Genomic DNA, 25,415 nt, shown 5'->3' with positions numbered 1-25,415 from the left:
GCAACTCAAGAGAGAGTGAGAGTTACAGAAGCTGAGAGACACTCTCTCAGAAAAATAGTTCAGTTAGAGGCTAAAGGATGGCTTTTCTTTATTTAAAGAAATGTCTAGTAACATCATCATCTTTCAGGTAACTCCTGCACTTACAGCTCTAGTAGTGAACCATTGTTTCTTATAGGAGTTTCCACTGACAAATACAGCCAGTATGTTCTCCAGTTTCATATGACACACCTTTTTTCTAATCCATGAAGTATTTGGATATTTTAAATTAAATTTAAACAAATGTTAACATTACATTTATTTTTGAAACGTGCAAATCTCTTATTCTTTTATTAATGATGGAATGAAGGTGGAAGTTGAAGCTACAGACAACATTGACACATCTACTTTTAATCCTAATTTCAAGCTCTCTGCATTCCTTATAAAGAACAAGGGGTTATTTCTGGAAATAAAATCATTCAGCCTCTGCTGAGGGCCCCCATCACAACACACGTGTTTTCTTTTCCCCTCTTTCTGTCATTGGTAACATCCTGTTGTGGTCTTCTCCTTCTCCTCCTGGGCAGGACTTGCACCCCTGCACTGCGCAGTTCTTGCCCTGAAGGTGACAGTGAAAGAGCCCCAGCACTGCGAGATGCCCAGTGAGGTGTGCTTTCAGACTCTCGCAAGGAGCAGCTGAATGATATTTGTTGCAAATGGGAGGAAACCTCTGAGCTCCAGTATGTACCAAGACCAGGGTCATCGACTCCGATCTTTTTGTCTTCTTGATTGTTTTGGGTATCTCTGTCTGCTCTCCTTACCTGTTCTGAATGAAATATTTTAAGACAAAGTCATCAAAGCGTGTCCTTATGAACTATGGTACAGTAGGGGAGTGTCACTATTAAAAGGTTTTCAAACCTTGTACAAGTTGTACTTACAGTTCTTTTTCCAGTCTGCATTTTTATTGCAAACTCACATTCTTCACAATAAAATGAGTTATTGGTCAGCAGACAGTTTAAAGAAAGTCAAAACCCAAAATAAAGTGTTCTCTACCCCTGTGCTCTGGCAGCTCTGAGTTCACACAGGTGAAAGAAATTGTCCTAACTAGGCTAATTCCTTTCCATTGCCCCCTTTTTGTTCACCATTGAAGTGACTCTGTCACCTTTACTGGATAAAACCCCAAGTCTGTTTAGAGATCATTGGTCAAGCAGCAAATTCTAAGGGAGCTAGAGATAAAGTGATTAAAAGTGCATAGCTTAGGAAAAGGGTACACAAATATCAAAGTGCTTGGATATCCCAGTGAGCACTGCTGGCTCTATAATCAAGAAATGGAAGTTACATAACACCACCCAGACCAAGATAGCTGTTTTAGGCCAAAAAATCAAAGCATACGCAGCACATACAGTACATGTGGGTCTACATACGTAAGTTATGCATCATTTCGTAATTCTACAAAGGTTTTTTAATATTGCACTGTAAATTGCCTGTATGTCCACGAAACTATGTATTTCCAAATCAGTATTTTTTTTTCCTTGACGGCACCCCCATGGTTTTATTTTTAAAGTAGCTTTTGTGAAGCAATATTGAATTTCTAAGTAAAAATGTGACAACAAAAATGAGAAAAGATCACAGCAGAATCTGGTACACGTTGTACCCTGCACTGTATGTGAAGTGCCGCTGTGCGTCAATTAAGGAAACCTACAGTATACACGAGTCCTAACATGAGACGTTATCAGAAACATTTTACAGACTACATTGTTTCAAGGGGAACAGGAATAACAAGACCAACATCATGCAAATATGCAGCCCCTGCCTCCTAAAAGTGTTGTAAGTTAGACCTGCTCTTGAGGAATATTCGAAGGTAAAGGAGATTTTGTACGTTTTTATACAGTTTAATTTTTCGCACAGCAGCGTCACACACGCGGTGTTAATACAGTATTTTAAATCTAAACGTTGCTGGTGGAAGGAGAATGATGGACGCTCAATAACAAGTGCAATTCCCTACTTGAATAGCATACTGTATATTGGTTGAGGCCAACAAAGTTTCGTTTCCTCTTGACGTTAAAGTTTCGTTTCTTGAGCTTTTCTGCACGTTATTCTTGCAGCTGGGCGCTGCAATTTAAATTTAACGGTTATACTCTGAAGTAAAAACCGCGGTAAATTTAGCTTGAAGTTCGAAAACGATTTTGGTACACCTGTATCGTTTTCATTCGACCTCCAAGAGTTACGAGAACACTTGCTGTGTGTATAAAGTACATTGTGAATGTTTTCACAGCCTTCACTTTGTCGTTTTTACGCCATTTTCACCACGCACGAATATTCTTATGTCGATATCTTCGGAAGGGAAACACAGAAAGCCTTCAAACCAAATGCATTATGAAGACCAAGACTTGTGAACATTTTCATAACCCCTACATAAACGTATCAGTGTGCTAATATTTTTTTTCTGACACTCGGGGAGACTCGGGGTTTTGATTGATGCGCAATTACGCACCATCTGGAACACGGGGGGACCGCTGTATAGGGAAATGTTGCTCAATAGTTTAATGCGAAAAACCCGTTTATCACCACAGGAAGCCGAACTGCGCAGTCTCCAATTACCCCGACTGTAAGCATGGGAATAAAGCTTTGTTTTTATTTCTGAAACCCTTTCTTTATTTCCTGTTTTCATTCAGCAGGAAATTTCCTATTCTTTAAAAACAGCACCCATGATGTTCAAATCGTGATGTCCATTATTTTTTTACACAGAAGACTGACAACGCTCTGCGTTGTGAATCTCTTTTCCCCTTGCTTTTATTTAATGTGACACTATGCAATGGGATAGGGGGATGCTGTTCATGGGCTTTCTGGTGTGTAAAACACTTGCTTGCAGCATTCTGAATGTTATGCTTAAAAAGCTATTTGGGCAAGAGGAAGACCTCCCTATTCCAGTGTATTACCTCTAGTGTTATCTTTAAAAAAATCATAAAAAAAGAAAGAAAAGTTTCACAACTCAAAGCATGGTTACTGTACAGTATATAAGGTGAGGGGGCTGTCTGGTGTGTAAAACACTTGGTTGCAGCATTGTGAATGTTATGCTTAAAAAGCTATTGAGTCATTAAGAAGACCCCCCTATTCCAGTGTATTACCTGTAGTGTTATCTTCAAAAAATCATAAAAAAATAAAGAAAAGTTTCACCACCCAAAGCAACGTTGTATTATGTGAGAGGGGCTGTCTGGTGAATGTTGTAGCATTGTGAGTGTTTTTCTTACAAAGCTATTGAGTCATTAAGAAGGCCCCTTCTATTCCAGTGTATTACCTGTAGTGTTATCTTAAAAAAATCATATAAAAAATAAAGAAAAGTTTCACAACCCAAAGCAAGGTTGTATTACAGTATGTGAGAGGGGCTGTCTGGTGTGTAAAACACTTGGTTGCAGCATTGTGAATGTTATGCTTAAAAAGCTATTGAGTCATTAAGATGGCCCATTCTATTCCAGTGTATTACCTGTAGTGTTATCTTCAAAAAATCATATTAAAAAAAAGAAAGGTTTCACAGCCCAAAACAAGGTTGTATTATGTGAGAGGGGCTGTCTGGTGTGTAAAACACTTGGTTGCAGCATTGTGAATGTTATGCTTAAAAAGCTATTTAGGCAAGAGGAAGACCCTCCTATTCCTGTAGTGTTATCTTAAAAGAATCATAAAACAATTAAGAAAAGTTTCACAACTCAAAGCAAGGTTGTATTAGGTGAGGGGGGCTGTCTGGTGTGTAAAACACTTGGTTGCAACATTGTGAATGTTATGCTTAAAAAGCTATTGTGTTATGAGGATGACCCTCCTATTCCAGTGTATTACCTGTAGTGTTATCTTCAAAAAATCATATTAAAAAAAGAAAAGTTTCACAACCCAAACAAGGTTGTATAAGGTGAAGGGGGCTGTCTGGTGTGTGATGTCTAATGGTGACATATTGAAAAAAAAATTAAAAAAGGTTTCACAACCCAATGCAAGGCTTGGAAAGGTCAGAGGACCTGCTTAGTGTGTAAAACACTTACTTGCAGCATTGTGGGTGCTGTGGTTTAAATGCTTTTGAACAGCATCCCCTTATCCCAGTGCATATTGCCACATGAAATAAAAGCACGAGAAAAATAGATTCACAACGCAAAGCTGTGTCAGTCTTCTGTGTAAAAAATCGGATTGAACATGGGCGCTGTTTTTAATCAGCTGCTGGGTAAGAATAGGAATTTTCCTGCTGTCAGCAGTATTGTGTATATTGTTGACCCTTACCTGAATGAAAACAGGAAATATTAACACAATAACCCTTTGATTTCTGTTCCTTTTCCATATTCCTTTAGCTGCTCTGCAGATAGCTCATCTTGAACTCCAAATCTTTATCTCATATAGAATCTTTTTTTCCATTCCTTTGAAAATGTTGTTTGTGGTCAGAAGGTCAATAAAGGTTTTTGTCAAATTCATACAGGACTCTGCTACCTGGACTGGAAAAGAACTTTCTTCCTAAAAACCTGAGACCAGGTCTCAATGATTTGTTATGCCAGCTGGCTTCAAAAAGTAAGTTCCTCTTTCTTTACAAGTCTCTATTTTTCTGATAAGAAGTCTTTAAGCTTCCAAAGGCCCACAAGGGAAATGTGGCCCATAATGTAAACTGTACTTGCTCCAGTGGAACAAGGCAAATAGCTCTAAACATGGTGAACATCCCTTAATGTGCCTACAATTAACATTTGATCTCCTGTCATTCCTGCTTATTTCATGATTAGTGCATGACCACCATGATTTCACAACTCAGAGCTGCCTCTTTGGAACCATTGCATAAATTAAAACTAAGCAGATTACATCAACAACAAACACTGTTTCTGATCATTTTTATACCCATGGCTGGTTTTCAATAGCTTTCCAAAATGCATCCTCCTATGCAAAGCTTAAGAGTTTATAGTAATGCACTGCCATTTGTTTCTGTAAAATTCAAACTACCTTAATCTTAGAAACAGTAGTGTTATTTGTTGAGTTTTATCACCCCTAGACACTCTTCAGACTCACAAAAAACGTTTACTCAAATTTACTCACACATTAATTGCAGTTTTTTACTTTAAGTTGAAAAGTGAAATGTTCTCTATCCTAATTTTTCCACTTCGTAAGTAAAATAGGGAATGTAGCCTACTTTCTAACTTACATGGGTGCCGATTGGCAGAAATATACCTTTAATTAATTATATTGCACAGGAATTTTCAATTTAAGATGCCAGATAAAGTAATAAAGGTCACAAAAGCAAGCTCCACATATTAATTTTAACATATTTTGCATAGTTCTAGAAATGCATTTCCTGTACATTTTAATAAACTGTCCTTTCCACACTTTCTCAATGATCACCATCCACCTGCAAATAGACTGTTTTCTTCCTCTTGAAAGGATAATGATTCCAACTGTGTATTTAAGAGCCCTCAGAGCAATAAAAAACAGAAAACCGTCCGGGTGCAGGAGCATAAGAGCGCTGTTCTCCCCAAGTTCACATGGGTTTCCTCTGGGTGCTCCAGTTTCCTTCTACAGTCCAAAAATAAAACACATTCTGGTAGGTTCATGGGCCTTTGGGAAAACCGGCCCTAGTGTGAGTGTGTGTGTGTTTCTGTCTGTGTGGCCCTGTGATGGACTGGTGTCCAGTCCCAATTCCCGACTGGGGTGCCTTCTGTGCAGAACCCTTTCCCTTCTCCCCAAGTTTGTGTGGTTTTCACTCAGTGCTCCTCCTGCCTGGTCTAGAGTAACTGGTATCTCAACGTTGTCCACAGGTGTGCTTTGAGGGAGAGACATGCCTTGTGCCTCATGCTTATGGCAGGCTGCAGGTCTCCACCACCTTTACCAGCAATAAACAGCTTTCTGATCATGGAAGGATAGATGTCATTTTCAAACACACATTTCTTCTCAAACATTGTCTGCTAGATGTTAAAATTAATTTTGGAGTCAAGGAAATTTAAAAAATGGATCTCCTAAAATACATATGACAGTATACCGTTGGCTATGAGAAGTATTCACTTCCTCTTTGATGTTTTCACATTTTATTGTGTCACAGTATAGAATCATAATGCAGTTAATTGGGATGTCTTAATGTGTTTCAAATCAAATCAAAGTTTATTTATCAAATGCACAACAATACAGTGTGCAGCAGTAGTTGCTGGCGATGAAATGTCTTTTCTGCGAGCTCACAAAAATCACAAAATTAAGGTTACGAAAACAAGGTTACATAACAATAGATAATAATGTCATAGAAATGGAATAAAACTCAATGTGAATAGAGCTCCGATGTGTCCAGGGTGTATGCAATATATTATGTCCAAGTAGTGCAGTGTGCTGAATACAATGACAACTGTATGTCCATGTAGCCATCAGAGGTGATTCGCTAAAGGAGCTGCAGGCTGGCTGTTTAGCAGTCTTATTGCCTTGAGGTAGAAGCTGTTCCGTAGTCTGTTGGACCTGGACCGAATGCTCCAGTACCGTTTACCAGACGGTAGGAGAGAAAACAGTTTGTGACTGGGATGACTGGGGTCCTTGAGAAGCTCCCATACCAGGCAGTGATGCAACCAGTCAGGATGCTCTCAATAGTGCACCTGTAGAAGTGAGCCTGGATATGTGAGTGCATATCCCAAGTACATGTGAGTTTTCTCTGGGTGCTCCAGTCTCCTTCCACAGTCCCACAAAAACGCATACTGGTAGGTTAATCGGCTTCTGGAAACAATGGACCCGTTGTGAGTGTTTGTGTGTGTGCCCTGTGATGGACTGGCATCCCATCCAGGGTGTAACCTGCCTTGTGCCCTTTGCTTGCCAGGATAGGCTCTGGCTCCCCTGGGACCCTGAATTGGATGAAGTGGTTAGAAAAATGAATGGTTGGATGAACTCAGGAAATGGCCTGATTTTATATTCATCACTCTAGTCAAAATCTCACATCCCTGCCAGTAAGCACTGTGGACCTGTGATAACCTGTGCAAGGTTAGCAAAATAATTTTTTTATCTAAAAGCGCAAATTCCACCTAACATATAATGACAATAGAAGACATCAGTGCTAGCAACAATAAAGATGATGTACGTAAAAGTCAAAATAGCAGTGAAATCATAGTCATAAAAGTCATAATAAGAGCAGGCTTAAATTGTAATTATCAGAATAGTACACTTATGAAGTGATATGTACCGTTATATGATGAATCAGTCAATGACCAAATAAAATGGCCTTTTTTCCTCTGGTAGATGGTTGGAAGAATTGTTATGCAGCACATTTTTTTCCTTATTACAGTAATTCTCTGTCACTTTAAAGCAAGACCGTCTAAACTAATTCTCTCCACCATCCTTTCATTACCTCATAAAGCTTTATTTTTGCATATTTGTATTGAGTGACTAACTGGAAACCACAAAACTACCACATCCAAATACATTTCTTAGGACTGCTGCATCTTCGAATTACTGTATTTGGTGTGAATACAGTAGGTTTGCTTCTGAAAAAGAATAGCTTTTAGGAGTTTTTTGCTTTATGTATTTCTGATGGCCTGAAATTGCCTTTCACAAAATACTTTGCGGCACAATTTTGTTTGAGGTTCAAAAGCTACCTGGTGGAGCACTTCTTTAGGCCTTGGCAACACAATCTCAGAAGTGGCCCAGATGTTTAGCTGGGTGACCCTCCTCTCACTCAGCAGCTCAGAGAAATGGAAAAGCTACATCAGAACAAGTCTGGAAAGGTCTTTCAAATTGTTCCATTCAACCTCCTCATTTCTGTTTTTCAGTTCTCATATTGTGTTTGTCATCATTCAGCCCCCATTTCTTATAAACATGCAAGATCCAGACTTCCTGACAATACACACAAGACAGAAGACATGGGCAGTACCAGGGCACTGTATAAAGTACAGAAAGGAAGACATTAAACACATATGCAAATAATGGTGCCAACACCAATCAGCACCAAGATTCAATTAAAAAGAAAGGCTATGAAGAAAATGATTTCTCATTTGGATTCATCACTTTTTGTCATTAAGACATCCCTGAATAGATTAACATCTCCTTTTAAATCAGAAGTCTGAAGTCTCTTGAAAATAACTGCAATAGGATGTGTTATCTTAAGAGAAAATTAGATTAAATACAATGACAGATACTGTCTCTTCTGTTTGTTTACATTATTCCCATCACAAAGTACAAGCTCAATTTTTCCCTTTCTGAACAATTGACGTGCTATTGCTATATAATTAAAGACAGTCTTGCAAAGTGGGCAGACCAATTAAAGTGATTACCTGCACTTTCTATCGGGAAAAGTACACAAAAGGTCAAAGTGGGTTAAAAAAAAGTTAGAAGCCTCTTTTGTCAAACCTTCAAATTTGCTGTGCACTAGTGAAATTGACCTGCACCTCCAACATGTAGTTTAAATGGCCCTGAAACCTGCCTTCTGCATTACAAATTAAGTAGAAAGCTGCATTGTTATTTTATGGCTAGTCGATTGTGAGTATTACCGCTATTGTAAAGAATATCCAACATCTGGAATGGGCAAACAGTAATTTGGTTCTGTTCCCAGAAAGACACAGACATCCAAGTATTATGGAATAGTTTCACACTTTTAATACTTTTCTTTTGTCCTCTGAAAAGCCAGTGTCACTCAGGTTAGCTATACCCTATTTGACTGCGAACAAGTGAAGCAGAGCAAATTTGCTTCCAGCATTGCTGTTTAACTTGGGTATCTGTCTTCATTTAACAACCCTGAAACACAGAACATGTGCAATGATATTGATTTGTTTTGAAGGGTGATTCTGTACAGAACTCTCTCTTTGCAATATGTGATATCGTTTCCTGTTAATAACCTTATGAGTGTATTTACTGCAGTACTGCCGTGCATGACCATGGTCTGCAGAATTCAGTGCCCTCTCTTTTTCTGGGTTGACTAACGATTACAGTTATCACTTGGGAGTGGAATCAACAAAGGCCCTGCTATTTAATTGTTGCTCAGTATGAAGGCTGCATCTGTTGCTGTGTATTTTATTACTGCTGCCTTCCACACTGAAAAACTAAGCATTCATCTTAATTGTAGAATCCTTCTTGCCCTCTCACTGAGTGTTTACAACAGGAGCAGGGGAAGCACATAGGAACAGTTTTGAGCTTATTTTTTCAAAAAGAATAATAATGATTGAAGTAAGATTCTCCTTTAATGCTTCAACAAGTTTAAAACCAGAAAGTAAAGTGATTTGCTGTTTTAAGCCTCTCTTTACTGTTAAATGTGGTTAAACTATGCCTCCCGCTGGACTGTTAATGGTGGTGCAGCTGTGCACATAAACATTTACCTGTGCTTAAGCATTTCCTTGAAAGAAGACAGAATACAGCATGATCCACACAGCATAAGGAACAGCACATGAAGAGAATTAAGGTTAAAGAAAAGAATATACTTTTGTGCATTTTAAAAAAAAGTTTGAATCTTTTTTCCATAAAGTAATGGTTATTCTGTCAGTGCTGTATTGTAGCGGTGGCTCTGTGGCTAAGGATCTATGCCTGTGACTGGAAGGTTGCTGGTCTGAATCCTGCAGTTGGCAGAGGAATCCTACTCTGTTGGGCACCTGAGCAGGGCTCTTAACCCCACCTGCTCCAGGGTTGCTGTACAATCTCTGACCCCGAGCTTCTCTCTGTGTCTCATGGAGAGCAAGCTGGGGTATGTGAAGAGATGAATTCCTAATGTGAGAAATTGTATAGGGCTGATAAAGCAACATTATTATTATTAGCACTTACAGTATTGTTATCATGATTTAATTATTAGCACTTTCAAAGTGATAGGATTTCCCCAACATTGATTTTGTGCATGTGCTTGAAGAGATCATAAATACCATTACCAAGGGGTTCATATGCTGAATCGACTCAAAGCAGTTTTTATTGGCCAGGGGTGTTCACAGAGCTGAGTTAGAACCAGAAATGTATCAAATTGAAATCTAACTCCACACTAACATGTATTTCTGTCTTGCTGCCATGTGATTAGTAGCTTTGAGGTGAGATCCTACTTAATCATTTCAAAGAGAACAAAACACAAACTGTAGAAAACTAAATCAGATCTAAATACTAAACAAACTGGTAATAGTGGGCACCATATGTATGTATGAGCAGACAGCCCAAGACTGCCAAGTGCCTCTCATACCTGTGGTGTATGTTCATATTCATGTATACATACAGTATGTCCACGAACCAATGCGCCTCAAGCAGTATATACAGTATTGAACAACAAAAGGAAAACAAATGAAATTTATCACTCCATTCAGGTTTATATGACTTTTAGAAACATAAAATACAGTTTTTGGATACTGATTACGTGATTTAAGTGCATGAATGTGATGGATGTGGTACACTTGAGTGTTGTATAAGCAGTAAATTAACACTAAATTAAAAACTAAACTCCTCATTAGTAAAATAGTTGACAGGGTCTTGGTGATGAGTTGATTTAACCCGTTAAAAGTCAGCCTGGTGAAAGCTGAGATTGAAAATCATTGAAAGGCCCTACTTATCAAAATACTATATGGGCCTCTTCCGTATCAGCAGAAGGACAATCCTCTGAACTTTCTCTTGTTATTTTTACGTGTCTCTGTAGCAAGTGTGGTTCCCGAAGAGGTGAATTTACAAGGGCATTTTCTGCCACCTCCACATTCCTTTTTTCTACTATGAACAACACAACACCGGTGCACTGCAAATTCACAAGCAGCTATTTGATTGAGTTAGAAAGACCGGGTTTCTTCATTAGTATTTCTTTCTCCTGCAAGAAGTAAAGGATTTATTTTCAGTGAGATAAAAACTCTGGGAATGATTTTGAAAGTTCTGGATCCCTGGGACACACCCCAAACAACTCCTGTTACATTTCCCACCAACGCTCAGGGACAGGAGTATAATATTCTTCATAAGACATTCTGGGTTTGGGGATCACCTTCTATTACACTCTGTATTGCCATCTGCCATTTAGGGGCCTCCTTTAGTGCTTGCTGGGATGTTAGGGGTGACCTACTGTACATCCTCTGTCACCAACAATTTCAGTGCTCTTGAACGTTTGGAAGTGGTGACTAAGGTCCTGGAAATATACTGGGTGCAGGGATAATGCAATTTGTAGAGCTTAATTTGCTAGTGGTTTTCAAAATCATAGAATCATGTTTTTGTACTATAGCGAATTACCAGCACTTCCACTGCCTGATGTTTCTTTTCTCTTTCAGTTTTTCATGCATACACCTTTTGAAGAGGAAAACAATACACCTGTGTAAGTGTCATTAACTTCACTTGAAGAATTAACAGTGAGTCTGAGTGCCCTGTGCTAATAACATACCTAGTATTTTATTTTTTCACCAGTTAATCTGGGGCAAGTAGTTTGGCGGTGAGCATGATTTTTAAAACAAAGTGTTCTGAGGTATAAAGACAATCCATAGTTCCCTCATGTGTCTTCTTGGTTCACATTTCAACGTTTAACCTGAAGACGTCCATTAGCTAATGGCCTGTAGCTCTCAAGGACCACAACTGGCCATGCCTGACTTCAATGAACCGCTAAACCTTAATGAAAAGCAACACGTGTTCAAAGCAATTTCAATAACCGCTTCACTCAATACAGGGTTACAGTTAAGCAGTGCCTATCCCAGCAGATAACGAATCCAGGACAGGATTCACACTGGATGGGACACCAGTCCATCTCAGGGCACACCAGTCCATCTCAGGGCACATTTAATAAATGTCAGTCAGCCTAGTCAGCATGTAGTGGGGAAGATGACTCTCAGGACATGGGAATATGGACAGTCATCATCTGTATTCTCTGCAGCTCTTGTAGAGGCACTTTAACTCTCTTCCACGACCACGAGCAAACTGCCTCCAGACTGGAAAGATACATCATGCAAGTTTTCAGCAGCTTATATACATTTCCTGTTTAGCAGCAATCCTCCCGAAGCTGCATGACCTAAGGTGGGTAAGGGGATGAGGTCATCTATCAATGTAGTGGGTCTTCTTCCAGGTTCTCTGACCTGACCTCTGACAGTGTCTGACCAGTGCTTTGACAATGTTGTCTGTCTGGGTCTCTCAGTCCTCCTCTGTCCTGTCTCTGACCGGTCTCCAATTTAATGAAGTCCTGTGCCTGCTCGCAGTGTCTCTCAGCCAGGGTGCCTGCAACAAACTCACCTGACTCCAGTGCAGCCACAAGAGGGAAACATGCAGACTTCACACAGAAAGACATCTCCAGGACAGAATTGAACCCTGTACCAGGGAGCAGCAAAGCAGCAGTGCTAACTGCCCCAAGAAAGGTGACACTCTTCACAAACTATAAACACGATTTTAAAGGCCTGTTGGATTATAGCTCTCCAGCTGAAAGGACTGCCTTCTCTTTTTTATTGAAAAAAGGTACCAAGATTATGAAGCTGTGCATTGGCCCTTTCAAATCTAGGTTTTTTAATTGTATAAAAAATGGTTTAATTGGAAGCAATCCAACTGGCATTATGAGTGGAAATATTTTGATAAATGACTAAGAATATAGCGTGCAACTTTATGAATGCAGCAGTTACCCCCGAATAAGACTGCATATAGCATCAGGCTGAAAGAGTGCGATTTACTTTTTATTATATGAGAACATGATGAAACTTTTCCTCAGAATAACATTTTTTCTTGCTCTGGGGTCCGCTTAAAGCCACCCAGTTTCATAAGGCATTATATTAACAGTGATTCCAATGTTTCTATTTTTTTTTAATTTAATAACTGTCCGCGTGTAGCTCAAATAAGATCAAATTCAGGCCGTGTGCACCGGCCAGGTGGCGTAGCGGGCAAAGTCAGTGTTGCAGCTATTGAAAACCAGCCTCTAAGCCCTGTGGCTTAGAGTAGCCTAGAGCCCCCCCGGCACCTCTTCGCTCAGAGCGGGTTCGAATCCAACCCGGGTACGGTCCGATCACGCTCCACCGGCGAAGTGCGTTTTCCAGCAGCCGGGTCTGCACCGGGCCGGTATTTTTAGGGGGGTGGCCATTCTAGGTCACACCCCTAAGAATGGGGAACATTGCACGGGATTAAAGTACTAAAAGGGGTTTACAAAAAGAGGACGAATGACGTAATTGCAGAAATTGGCGGCGTTTTACGTCACTGTCACCTGGCGTAAATTCCCCACGAGTGCGGCTCTCTTCCCCTTCCACGCGTGGGTCTGATTCAAGATGGCGGTGCTGGCAGTTTGCGAGGTAATGTTTCTCTTTTTAAACACTTTAAAATATCATTTTTCTGCCCCAAAATGCCTAGAATACAGTGTTTTTGTTTTTGAGGTTTCATTCAGGTACAAAACTATTCAGAAAGATGTCCTTTTATTGAATGAACAGTGCATTTCTGCGCTGTTTGAACGGGGGTGAAGTTTCTCTCGGCAAGGAGAGGAGTTGAAACCATTTTCTTAGCCAAACCTTGTTGAATACTAATGCATTTTTATTGGTGTTGTTTTGCAGAACTTCTGTGTCCCATCCAGTTGCTGCAACCGAGACCTGAAGGTGTTGGAACCAGTTAATGATTATTTCTTTGTCATCGTTGGACATTGTTCGGAATTGCCGGCGTGTGTTTGGTGATGGTGGGGTTTTAAGTAAAATGAAATAAAATGGTAAGAAAATATCCTTGAACTCCATTTAATATACTTCACGTGGTTAACTAACGGTTGAGGAATAAAAGTGTTAAATTGTTGTAATGTTTTTCAGTTGGGAAGGAGTTGAAACCATGTTCTGTAGCTGAACTTTGTTGAATACATTAGTCTTTTTTATGAGTGTTATTTTGCAGAACTTCTGTTTCCTATCCAGTGGCAGGAACCGAGACGTGAAGCTGTTGAAACCAGTCATTTTTAGAACTTTGACCTATTCTTCTTTTTTCTGTTCCGAATCCAGTATAGATAGAGGTGTGGTGTTTTCCATTGGATCTGTAGACGGGGTAAGTTTTGGCTTTCAATAAATTAGAATTGTAAATAGTACTGAGCATCAAAAGAAACACTGCATAACTGTCACTTTGCTGTGGGTAGTTATCAGGAAAATGGCAATCAGTGTAGCAGGTGTACTGGGCAGACTAGACATAAGTCATTTCATTTTGGTGATGAATGTTTCTCATCAACAGGGGGTCTCCTTTGAAAGCCGCATGCTAGTGTCGTGTGGGGACACACATTCCAAGCTGCACATCTGCAGTGCCTGTCTTGCAGCGTGCCGTGGTCACTGTCTGGAGGGATTCGGTTCTCTCTCCCAGATCCCGGACAAGCACGTGCCTGTTCGCTGGTCACTGAAATCTACGTGTTCAGCTGAGCTTTTGTCTGGTGAGTAGGGCCTTCATGGCTTTGACTGTCTGGTTGTCATCCTGCACGTCGGCTGGGTTTACAAGAGCAGCAGGAGAACATGCACTGTCCTGCTGGCATGTTGTCACTTCAGGATGAGTCTGCATGAAGGGCAGGTAGTGAGGACCCAGGATATCCCTGGGATATCCAAACTCTTGGATATTTTTGTACCCTTTTCTATATCTATGCATTTTTAATCACTTTTATCTTTACCTTGCTCAGAATGCTTTTTAGTCTTAATTTGTGTACCTTTCTTCCAGGTTCACTGCCTGACTTTTGATCCGTAAACAGAGTAGGCTTTTTATCCAGTAAATGTGACGGAGTCACTTCAGTGGTGAACAGGTGTTGCTGACAAGTGCTTTATCATTTTTTAAAATGTTTGAGCATGTGATTTTGCAATAAAAATAGTGATGGAGAGAAAAAGATGTGTAAGTATCCTTTGTAATCGGGCAGTACTGGTAAGTTTTTTTAACAGAAATTACTGAAGTCCACAAGTCAATAGAAAATAGTGTTATGACAATCAGACCTACAACATACTAATGACACAAAGGGATTGTCTTCATATCTAGGGCATTTGGGTTCACTTGTGTTTTTCTTTCTTGATCTTCACCAGGCTTAATATGCAACACGACGGATCACCACCTCATGACCTGATCAGCACTTTTGATGAAGAGGTAAGTGAAGGCTTATGTACCAGTCATTCCCGACATTAATGATCATGTTATTAGACCTTGACATTCGTGCAACATCTAAAGTTTGTGTACATTACATAAAAACTTCCACGAATGGTGTTTATTTTGATGCTGAGTATAACAAATACTAATGTGAACATTTTGAACTTCATTCTTGAGTGAGTAGCACTCCAGGTGTAATGGAACGTAAAGCCAAGTCATAGTAGTGGAAAGTGAGGTACAGGTGTGTTGAGGCCCCATCCATTTTCTTACCCGTTCTTCCAATTCAGGATCGCAGGGGAGCTGGAGCCTGTATCGGCAAGAAATGGGCTCAAGGCAGGGTACACCCTGGACAGGACTCCAGTCCATCACCGGGCACATTCACACTCACACCTAGGGCCAGTTTACTGGAAGTCAGTTAACCTACCAGTATGTCTTTGGACTGTGGGAGGAAACCAGAGTATCTGGAGGAAACCCACAAGAACACGAGGAGAAAACACAAGCTCCATGCAGTTAGCATCTGAGATCTGGGACTGAATCCAGTGCCCCAGGTGAGGCAGTAGTATTAATCACTGTGCTGCTGTGCAGGCCTGTATTTAGGCAGATGTGATTAAATCCTGTATATTGCAGCACTTGATTGTAGCCAACTGAACTGATATGGAATCATCTTGCTGTGAATTAGTGACTTGCCTGTGCACCATTGTTTCTCCTCTCACCTGACAGATTCATCACTTTGTGATACTGCTCCATACATGTGCGTGTAAAGTCATGTTGTCATTTTTAGTAGTAGCTCTTTATTGAAGCATTCTTTAGGGAAAACTGAAGAAAAAGCTTTGTGTTCTTTGACTGTAATGCAGAGCAACAGTACATTTGAACTGGGGAAAACAGCTCTTGAAACATTTTGTGTAAGACTTGCATTCTAAAGGGCATGTGTTGTCTTCTCCCTTAGACAAAGAGAGACGGTACTTGATGAACACAACTGCTGCAAGTCCAGTTTTGCTACAACCTGCCTGTTGCTGAAGCCTCACTCCAGCGGGAATCACTCTGTTTCCACAGCAGGTAAGTGTTGACATTGTGCTCTTGTTTTGATGTAAGATGTATGGGTAATGGACCACGAAACAGAAATGCCGATGTTCTGTCACTTAAGACGGCATTTGAATGAACTGTGTGGTCTGTATGGCCTGTGTGCAACGTGGCATAGAGTCTACAGCAAACTATTGGGTGACCCGACCACACATGCTCTGGGTTCGCTTGTGAAACATCAGCAAGTTGAACTGTCTTACTCATTGAAGCTCCTGTTGACCATGCCCTGACAATCATCTCACTTTCAAAGTCACTACAGTCTCCGGAAGTCATTACAATGTCTCCTTGCAGCCATGGTAGCCATAAATGTAGGCAACCAGGCCTTTCTGGTGATCTTGAGCTTGCTTATTTGTTTAAAGCGTGAGCCATTGTTGTATGGAAGCCTTTGCTTACAATATTCTAGGTGTCCCTCATTTACCCAGATGTTTCCATCGTTTTGTCCAATACCTGTAGATTAGCTTCTTAAAATGAAGCTGTTTCATTTTTAGCTATTTTAGCTTTTGATTTTATTGTGTGCATCACCAGTAGTATATCTAGCTGTGGCAGTAACCCCATTGCATCACACCTCCGGTGTGTTGAGTGGGGCTTTGCCATGTGGTCTGGATGGTTCAGATTCTAGATTTGGTTGAGCAGGGCAAAGGTGCTCCACTAAAACTATTGATTTAACTTGCTAATGAAAAAAACCCTGCTGCCTGAGCAGAACAGCACCAAAACAAAATCTGTTTCACCTTTAATTTTAATTTGTGAGCATTTTTACTTTGGGGCCTTCAGACTGTTGGACGAGCTGTGCACCCCTTTTCTTGAAAACATTGTGCTTTATATTGTGCCAGTCAGGCCTCTCGCATACTAATGACAGAAAGGAGTTCTCTTGATATGTAGGGCATATGAGTTCATTTGTGGGGGTGTTTTAAATGACACCCATTTTCTTACCACTTCTTCCAATTCAGGGTCGAGGTGGAGCTGGAGCACATATTGGCAAGTCAGGGTTTACCCTGAAAAGAACTCCAGTCCATCCCAGGGCACACACACGCATACATGCTCAACCCTTTGTCTAGGCAATCAACCAGTATGTTTTCAGACTGTGTGAGTAAATAGGAGCACCCATAGGAAACCCATGTGAACCTGGAGAGAATGTACAAGCTCCATGCAGGCAGGACCCCTGTTCCGGGACTGAATCCAAGTTCTGTGAAATCCTGTCTATGGATCCTGGCACTTGGTTGTAGCCAACTGAATTGGTATGGACTCATCTTGCTGTGAATCTGTTCCTCTTCTCACCTGCCAAATTTATCACTTTAATGAGACAGCTTCATGGTAGCTTGTAGGGAGAAGTGAAGAGAAAGCATTTTATCCATTGACTCTAATGGAGAGCAACAGTAAATCTCAACTGTGCAATCTGAACTGTAAACATTGGGAACTTTTTGTCTAAGGAGTGTATTTTAAATGACATTTGATTTCTTCTTCCTAGGATACAGAGAGCCAGTACTTGGCCAACATGACTGCTGCAAGTCCAGTTTTCCAAGCCTGCCTCTCGGTTAAACCTCACTCCAGTGGGATTCACTCTGTTTCCACAGCCGGTAAGTGTTGTCTGTGTGCTCTTGATTTATTATAGAATGAATAGGTAGTGGGCAAAAAATGGGAAACAACAAGAGTCCATTCATCCAAAATGTGCAGTTCATATGATCTGTACGCAATGTGGCAGAGAGTCCCCGAGCATGTGTGATTCTGCAGGAGGGGTGTGGCGCCATCTTTCCGTGAGAAAGTCAAATCAACTCACACTGGATGTGGAAAATGTTGTCTGGGTTGTTGTTCCAGAATATCCCTTAATTTATCGATTGGCCCTAAATGCGGTGACCGAGAAGGTCATGACAGATGGATAACATCAGTGTGATGCTCATCAAACTACTGGTTGACCACACATGCTCTGTTTGCCTTGCACCTACAATTGATGCATGGATACCATAGTCCTGGGAGTATGTGCTTCCATCCTTTGTTGATGAGGTCTTTCCCATGGACTTCCATGCTTTAGGTACCATTGATTGTGAAACATGAGCAAGTTGAGCTGTCTTACTGCAGCTGCTGCAGAACCTGCCCTAACCATCACCCCACTTTCAAATGTGCTGCAGTTTCTTCTTGCAGCCTTGGTCGTTGTAAATATCTTTTTCTACAAGACCTCCAGCATGCCAATCTGCTTCATGCATGAGCCCTTTTGCCCACTAACTGTAGATCAGCTTCTTGAAATGTAACTGTTGCAGTTTTAGCTATTTTAGCTTTTGCTTTTATTCTGTGCATCACCAGTAGAATAACCAGCCACAGCAGTAACCCCATTGCTTCTTGGTTGCATGCCTCAGGTTCTAGATTTTTATTTAACTTGCCAATGTAAAAACCAGCCGCTGCCAGAGCAGAACGGCACCAAATCAAAATCTGCCCTCTCATTTCATTTGTGAGCATTTTTAAGCTGGGGCCTTCAGACGAATTGTAGAGCTGTGCTTGAAACTTCCTCTTGAGATTGTTTAACCAACTATGTCTGGTGCCACTCAACCCAGTTTCCATTTGCTGCTGTGGAGAAGCCATTCTGTTTCAGCTGATGGGATTATTTTCAGTAATATTTGATCATTCTGAACTTTTTTTGTGCAATTGTTAACATGGTTATTTTTTCTCATCTAGGACTGTCCCCCCATGGCTCCGCTGCCGAAACCTCAATCCACCCATGTCCCAGAGATGGTTCTGCTCCTGTTGCTGTCTGTGTTCCTTTTGCACTGTACTCAATAAACTATGGTATGCTCCATTTGTTGCCTCTTCATTGGTTGCAGGCTTTGCTGCTCTTTGTGCAGAGGAGGAACCAGGGCAGGAAAGTCAGGTGGGTCTTTTTTGCATATGCAGCAGGAGGTGGGGTTTTGAGGGGGTGGGTTAGTTATGGCTCCTCCCCAAACAGGGAGATAGCCAAAATTTGAGCTGGTTTCAGGGGGACACAGGTGGGGTTATGGGGGGGAGGGAGGAGGGCAGGATTGGGTGGGGTCTGGCTCCTCCCCAAACAGGGAGATAGCCAAAATTTGAGCCCGTTCCTGGGGGGAAACAGGTGAGGGTTAGCTGGGGAAGGGCTGGCTCCTCCCCAAACAGGGAGATAGCCAAAATTTGAGCCCGTTCCTGGGGGGAAACAGGTGGGGAGTAGCTAGGGTGGGAGATGGGGAAGGGCTGGCTCCTCCCCAAACAGGGAGATAGCCAAAATTTGAGCCCGTTCCTGGGGGGAAACAGGTGGGGAGTAGCTAGGGTGGGAGATGGGGAAGGGCTGGCTCCTCCCCAAACAGGGAGATAGCCAAAATTGGGGCCCGTTCCTGGGGGAAACAGGTGGGGAGTAGCTAGGGCTTGTTTCCCCCAGGAACGGGCTCAAATTTTGGCTATCTCCCTGTTTGGGGAGGAGCCAGACCCCACCCAATCCTGCCCTCCTCCCTCCCCCCCACCTGTGTCCCCCTGAAACCAGCTCCAATTTTGGCTATCTCCCTGTTTGGGGAGGAGCTGTGCCTAAGCCCCACACCCACCAACTCCCAGTGGGCAGACCTGGAACACAAAGCAGAGAGGCGGCCCCAAAAATAAGCATCCACAACACCATAAGGAAATCAAGCACTTTTGTTTATTAAAACACCAAAGACAGACTCGGGCGTGTTCCCCTGGCAACAAGGCTCCTCGCGTCTTCGGCACCGTCTAAAATGAGACAGGAAAAAGACTAACATTAGTGACACCTCATAAAGACAAAGTGAGAGAAAATGACATTTTCCTGCTTTCACACACAGCATTGAAGTGAAAAACACCTGTTGACTACACATTTGACAGAATGAGGGGAGAAGAGTAATACAAATCTTAAACTGGCTAGTCAAATTATTTTGCTTACTTGTCAATAAATGGCTTTTTCACCAGTAGAGATGGCTACGCCAGGCAACTCACTTTCAAAAAGCCCCATTCATTACTGGCACAGTTAAAAACTTGAGCAAGCTAGAAGATTACTACGTGACACATATTGGATATGCATTTCCAACAAAATACAGTTTGCATCAAAGGTAAAACTCTGGGCAAACACAAAGCTCTTTTCCTAAGACACTTAAAATGAGTCTGTAGTCCTCAACTGTTAACAAGCAGGCTGTTTGGAAACGCACATAAAAACTAGGCAAGAAACGTGCCACCATAACCAAGAGCACTTTGTCATGAAGGCTGGGAACCATCCTGTGTTAAAACAATGTGGCAGCTCAAAGGCAGCTTTTTTATAAGTTTTGGGTGGTCAAATACTGACCTTACCTAAATGTTCAGGTAATTCCCAGCCATCCCGAGTCTAACCTGCACAATCAATACAATAATAACCTCAGTGCAAAAAAAAAAAAAAAATCAGCACCACACTTCTATACAAAAACTCCCTATTTGCATACAACAGCAGTACTGGGGGATGGCCATGCAGATTCTGACAGCCAGAAGAAAAGCCCCAGATGGGGGGTGAATACCTTTGATAGCCACTGTAAGGTGTTGAAAGATGTAAAAAAGCCCTGACGACGTAAAGTGACCGGAGAGCCTGAATGTTCTGAAGTACGAGTTGAATAATGTACTGTAGGATTCCTGCAGCGACCCTTAATTTACTACAAGAAAAATTAGTTTCACAAAGACTGCGTGGGTTGCTGTTGGAGACACTGCCTATGGATCAAGAAAGCATCTCTTAGATCCAGCTAATCTGACCAGGTTCGACACAGAAATCCCTCAGAGACGTGTGAACGATACAGCGGGGTGACAGCTGTCACAGAGGCCTCTCTCTTTCGCCACACAAACTGAAGAATCAGTCTGGCAAGAGCTTTGGGATTCTACAGGAGCTACAGGTTTCTTTTTCGACAGAACCAAACCGAGAACTTCCAGCCCAGGAAGACTATACCAACATTATTCCACACACTTACAGCAAAAAACTAATGTCTTACCTGGCTTAGAAGGTCCTGGGAAACACTTTGCTTCTCTTCGTGGTGAATCAAGCTTCAGGGGTGGGCTCTCAACACTTTCTGCACCTTGAGAGGCAAAAGTAAACAGGGAAAATGAAGCCAACGACCTCCATGTCATACCTGCTTGTTCCCAAGCTGAAAGAGTCCTCATGCCCTCACCCAAGGAAACATTGTTTCCTCTTAAACAAGTGAAAACTTCAAAACATTACACTAAAAGAAATAAACACGTGGCTACAAAACCACTTCAAGCGCCTGTTTCTCTTCAATTATTTCCCATAATAAATGCATATTGTGGTCTGACTGGATGGCAGAACACAACCTCATCTCAGTACAGATACACCATAAAATTCTATGTAATAGCAGTAATGTTCATTTCTTCACCTTCAATTATTTCTTAAGAGCAATATAGCTTTTGGGGGTCCTGCTATTTCTAAAACCAAAAACACAAAACGTATGCCTGGTTTCAAGAAAGAGCTGCTTCTAAGCAAACCAAGAGCACAATGACAACACTTACCGGCTGTGAAAACAGAGCGAATCCCGCTGGAGCGAGGCTTCAGCAACAGGCAGGTCATGGCAAAACTATAACTGGACTTGTAGCAGTCGTGTTCACCAAGAACTGGCTCTCCTTGTCTAAGGGAGAAGACAACACATGCCATTTAGAATGCAAGTCTTAGACAAAACGTTTCAAGAGCTGTTTTCACATGGAGACTGTTCTCATGGACTGTAATGCAAAGACTGTTGCTCTGTATTACAGCCAATTAATATGATGCTTTTCTTCAGAATGTGTCAATAAAGAGCTGCTTCTAAAAATACCAACATGATTTCACATGGACATGAAGCAGTGTCACAAAGTGATGCATTTGGCAGGTAAGAAGAGAAACAATGGTGCACAGACAAGTCACTGATTCATGGCAAGAAGAGTCCAGACCAATTCAGGTGGCTACAGCCAAGTGCAATATTGAGGATATTTAATCATCACTGCCTGTGCACACCCGGACCTGGGGTGCTACCGGCATGGAGTTTGTACCTTATCGCTGTGCTCATCTGGGTTCCCTCCATGTTCCTCCCACAGTCCAAAACCATGCTGGTAGGGTAACTGGCTTCTAGGGAAATATGCCCTACGTGTGGCTGGGAGTGTGAATGTGCCCTGCGATGGACTGGAGTCCTGTCCAGGGTGTACCCTGCCTTGAGCCCATTTCTTGCAGATACAGGCTCCAACAGCTCTACCTCGACCCTGAATTGGATGAAGCTGTAATAACATGGATGGGCCTAAACACATCTGTACTTCGCTATGCACTACTGTGGCTGGCCTGAAGTCCCTTTACACCTGGAGTGCCACTCATTCAAGAATGAAGATCAAATTGTTAGCTCAGTGTTTATTATACTAAGCATCAAAAGAAACACTTTCATTAAATATGCATCAATATCATGAATAATGACTAATGATACAGAATACATGATTTAATATAATGTGAGCCCTAACTCACCTGTTCATGGAGAGCGCTGGTCAGGTCACGACGTGGTGATCTGCCCTGTGGAATAACAAGCCTAGTGAAGATCAAGAAAGAAAAGCACAAATTAACCCATATGCATTATACATCAAGACAATGCCTTCCTGTCACTGGTATGTGGAGGCCAGATTGTTCACTGTCTTCTACTGTTCTACAGTAATTTCTGTTCAACATCATTTTCTAACCCACCAAGACATCACAGACAAACACCATGAGGCCCGAGTGTGACAGTTTAGCTGCTATCAAACTCCTCTTGTACTGCTTGATGGCACCCTGGCTGCACGGTCCTACATGCCCATGTCCTGGGTCCTCACTACCTGGCCTTCATGCAGACTCATCCTGAAGTGACAACATGCCAGCAGGACAGTGCATGTTCTCCTGCTGCTCTTGTAAACCCAGCTGACGTGCAGGATGAGAACCAGACAGTCAAAGCCATGAAGGCCCTACTCACCAGACGAAAGCTCCGCTGAACACGTAGATTTCAGTGATCAGCAAACAGGCACGTGCTTGTCCGGGATCTGGGAGAGAGAACCGAATCCCTCCAGACAGTGACCACGGCACGCTGCAAGACAGGCACTGCAGATGTAGACCTTGGAATGTGTGTCCACACACGACACTAGCATGCGCCTTTCAAAGGAGACCCCCTGTTGATGAGAAACATTCATGAGTAAGCACTAATCAGAATTGACCTATAATAAAATAAATAACAGTGCACCAGCTACACAAATCGCCATTTTCCTGACAACTACCTGCAGCAAAATGGCAGTTATGCACTATTCATTTTCATGCTCAGTACTATTTACAATGCTTAAGCTTTTTGGTGCAATGTGGTAAATATAATCTAGTGTTTCCTCCTATGTAGTGTTAACGCTTGCAATTCGGGGTTTATCAAAAACCATAACTTACCACGTCTACAGATCCAATGAAAAAGCCCACAACTTGATCTACACTCGATTTACAACAGGATTTACACGAAAAACAATAAAAATAGTTAAACAAGTGTGGCACAAGAAAAGAGCACAGAGTTGCAAAATCTCTAGGTAGGCAAGTCCCTACATAAAACATATTCACCCTTTTATTCCGCAACGGTTAGCTAAAATAAAGTGTATTTAGCGGATTCTACAACGGAGGTTTTCTTACCATTTTATATTTGAAAATCGCACCACGCCGGCAATTCCGATGCCAAAGCAATAATCATTAACTGGTCCCAACACCTTCAGGTCTCGGTTGCAGCAACTGGATGGGACACAGAAGTTCTGCAAAACAACACCAATAAAAATGCATTAGTATTCAACAAGGTTCGGCTAAGAAAATGGTTTCAACTCCTTTCCTTCCCGTTCAAACAGCGCAGAAATACACTGTTCATTCAATAAAAGGACATCTTTCTGAAAAGTCTCGTACCTGAAGGAAACTTCAAAAACAAAAACACCGGATTCTAGCCAGTTTGGGGTAGAAAAATAATATTTTTAACTGTTTGAAAAGAGAAACATTACCTCGCAAACTGCCGGCACCGCCATCTTGAATCAGACACAACCGTGGAAGGAGAGAGCCGCACTCGTGGGGAATTTACGCCAGGTGACAGTGACGTAAAACGCCGCCAATTTCTGCAATTACGTCATTCGTCCCCTTTTTGTAAACCCCTTTTAGTACTTTAATCCCGTGCAATGTTCCCCATTCTTAGGGGTGTGACCTAGAATGGCCACCCCCCTAAAAATACCGGCCCGGTGCAGACCCGGCTGCTGGAAAACGCACTTCGCCGGTGGAGCGTGATCGGACCGTACCCGGGTTGGATTCGAACCCGCTCTGAGCGAAGAGGTGCCGGGGGGGCTCTAGGCTACTCTAAGCCACAGGGTTTAGAGCCTGGTTTTCAATAGCTGCAACACTGACTTTGCCCGCTACGCCACCTGGCCGGTGAACACGGCCTGAATTTGATCTTATTTGAGCTACACGCAGACAGTTATTAAATAAAAAAAAAATTAGAAACATTGGAATCACTGTTAATATAATGCCTTATGAAACTGGGTGGCTTTAAGCGGACCCCAGAGCAAGAAAAAATGTAATTCTGAGGAAAAGTTTCATCATGTTCTCATATAGTAAAAAGTAAATCGCACTCTTTCAGCCTGATGCTATATGCAGTCTTATTCGGGGGTAACTGCTGTATTCATAAAGTTGCACGCTATATTCTTAGTCATTTATCAAAATATTTCCACTCATAATGCCAGTTGGATTGCTTCCAATTAAACAATTTTTTACACAATTAAAACTTAGATTTGAAAGGGCCAATGCACAGCTTCATAATCTTGGTACCTTTTTTCAATAAAAAACAGATGGCAGATCTTTCAGCTGGAGAGCTATAATCCAACAGGCCTTTAAAATCGTGTTTATAGTTTGTGAAGAGTGTCACCTTTCTTGGGGCAGTTAGCACTGCTGCTTTGCTGCTCCCTGGTACAGGGTTCAATTCTGTCCTGGAGATGTCTTTCTGTGTGAAGTCTGCATGTTTCCCTCTTGTGGCTGCACTGGAGTCAGGTGAGTTTGTTGCAGGCACCCTGGCTGAGAGACACTGCGAGCAGGCACAGGATTTCATTAAATTGGTGACCGGTCAGAGACAGGACAGAGGAGGACCGAGAGACCCAGACAGACAACATTGTCAAAGCACTGTCAGAGGTCAGGTCAGAGAACCTGGATGAAGACCCACTACACTGATAGATGACCTCATCCCCTTACCCACCTTAGGTCATGCAGCTTCGGGAGGATTGCTGCTAAACAGGAATTGTATATAAGCTGCTGAAAACTTGCATGATGTATCTTTCCAGTCTGGAGGCAGTTTGCTGGATACGATCACTCCAAGTGAAGCCTGGGGTGGTTGTGGAAGAGAGTTAAAGTGCCTCTACAAGAGCTGCAGAGAATACAGATGATGACTGTCCAT

General features: G+C 41.9%; 2 long non-coding RNA genes across 7 annotated transcripts in view; one reads left to right on the top strand and one right to left on the bottom strand.

Annotated features, from left to right (window-relative positions):
• Positions 1–25,141, bottom strand: part of LOC148641028 (uncharacterized) — a 32,755-nt gene extending 7,614 nt beyond the window's left edge. For 2 of the 4 annotated variants that reach the window (XR_015930163.1, XR_015930164.1), the window contains exons 1-3: positions 24,894–25,141; positions 23,630–23,745; positions 22,941–23,133 (exon numbers count right to left, since the gene is read on the bottom strand). This is a non-coding gene — a long non-coding RNA (uncharacterized LOC148641028). Of the gene's footprint in view, positions 1–19,617; positions 19,711–20,960; positions 21,045–21,492; positions 21,609–22,465; positions 22,527–22,940; positions 23,134–23,629; positions 23,746–24,893 lie in introns of those variants that run through there. The other 2 variants (XR_015930155.1, XR_015930156.1) reach the window with 2 other exon arrangements.
• On the top strand, positions 1,655–18,796 carry LOC148641029 (uncharacterized). 3 transcript variants are annotated; one of them, XR_015930166.1, is made up of 12 exons: positions 1,655–1,834; positions 4,427–4,515; positions 11,160–11,203; positions 12,072–12,227; positions 13,398–13,546; positions 13,824–13,866; positions 14,047–14,239; positions 14,871–14,931; positions 15,219–15,479; positions 15,878–15,987; positions 17,477–17,585; positions 18,676–18,796. It is a non-coding gene; the product is annotated as an uncharacterized LOC148641029 (long non-coding RNA). The 3 variants fall into 3 exon arrangements; XR_015930165.1 differs by having other exon boundaries at positions 12,072–13,142; XR_015930167.1 differs by lacking the exon at positions 12,072–12,227.
• Positions 25,142–25,415: the final 274 nt, after the last annotated feature.

The sequence above is a fragment of the Lepisosteus platostomus genome, chromosome 25, assembly GCF_059453375.1.
Source record: "Lepisosteus platostomus isolate fLepPlt1 chromosome 25, fLepPlt1.hap1, whole genome shotgun sequence".
Lineage (NCBI taxonomy): Eukaryota > Metazoa > Chordata > Actinopteri > Semionotiformes > Lepisosteidae > Lepisosteus > Lepisosteus platostomus.
The sequence above is the reverse complement of the archived record's forward strand: the minus strand, read 5'-3'. Positions and strand labels throughout refer to the sequence as shown.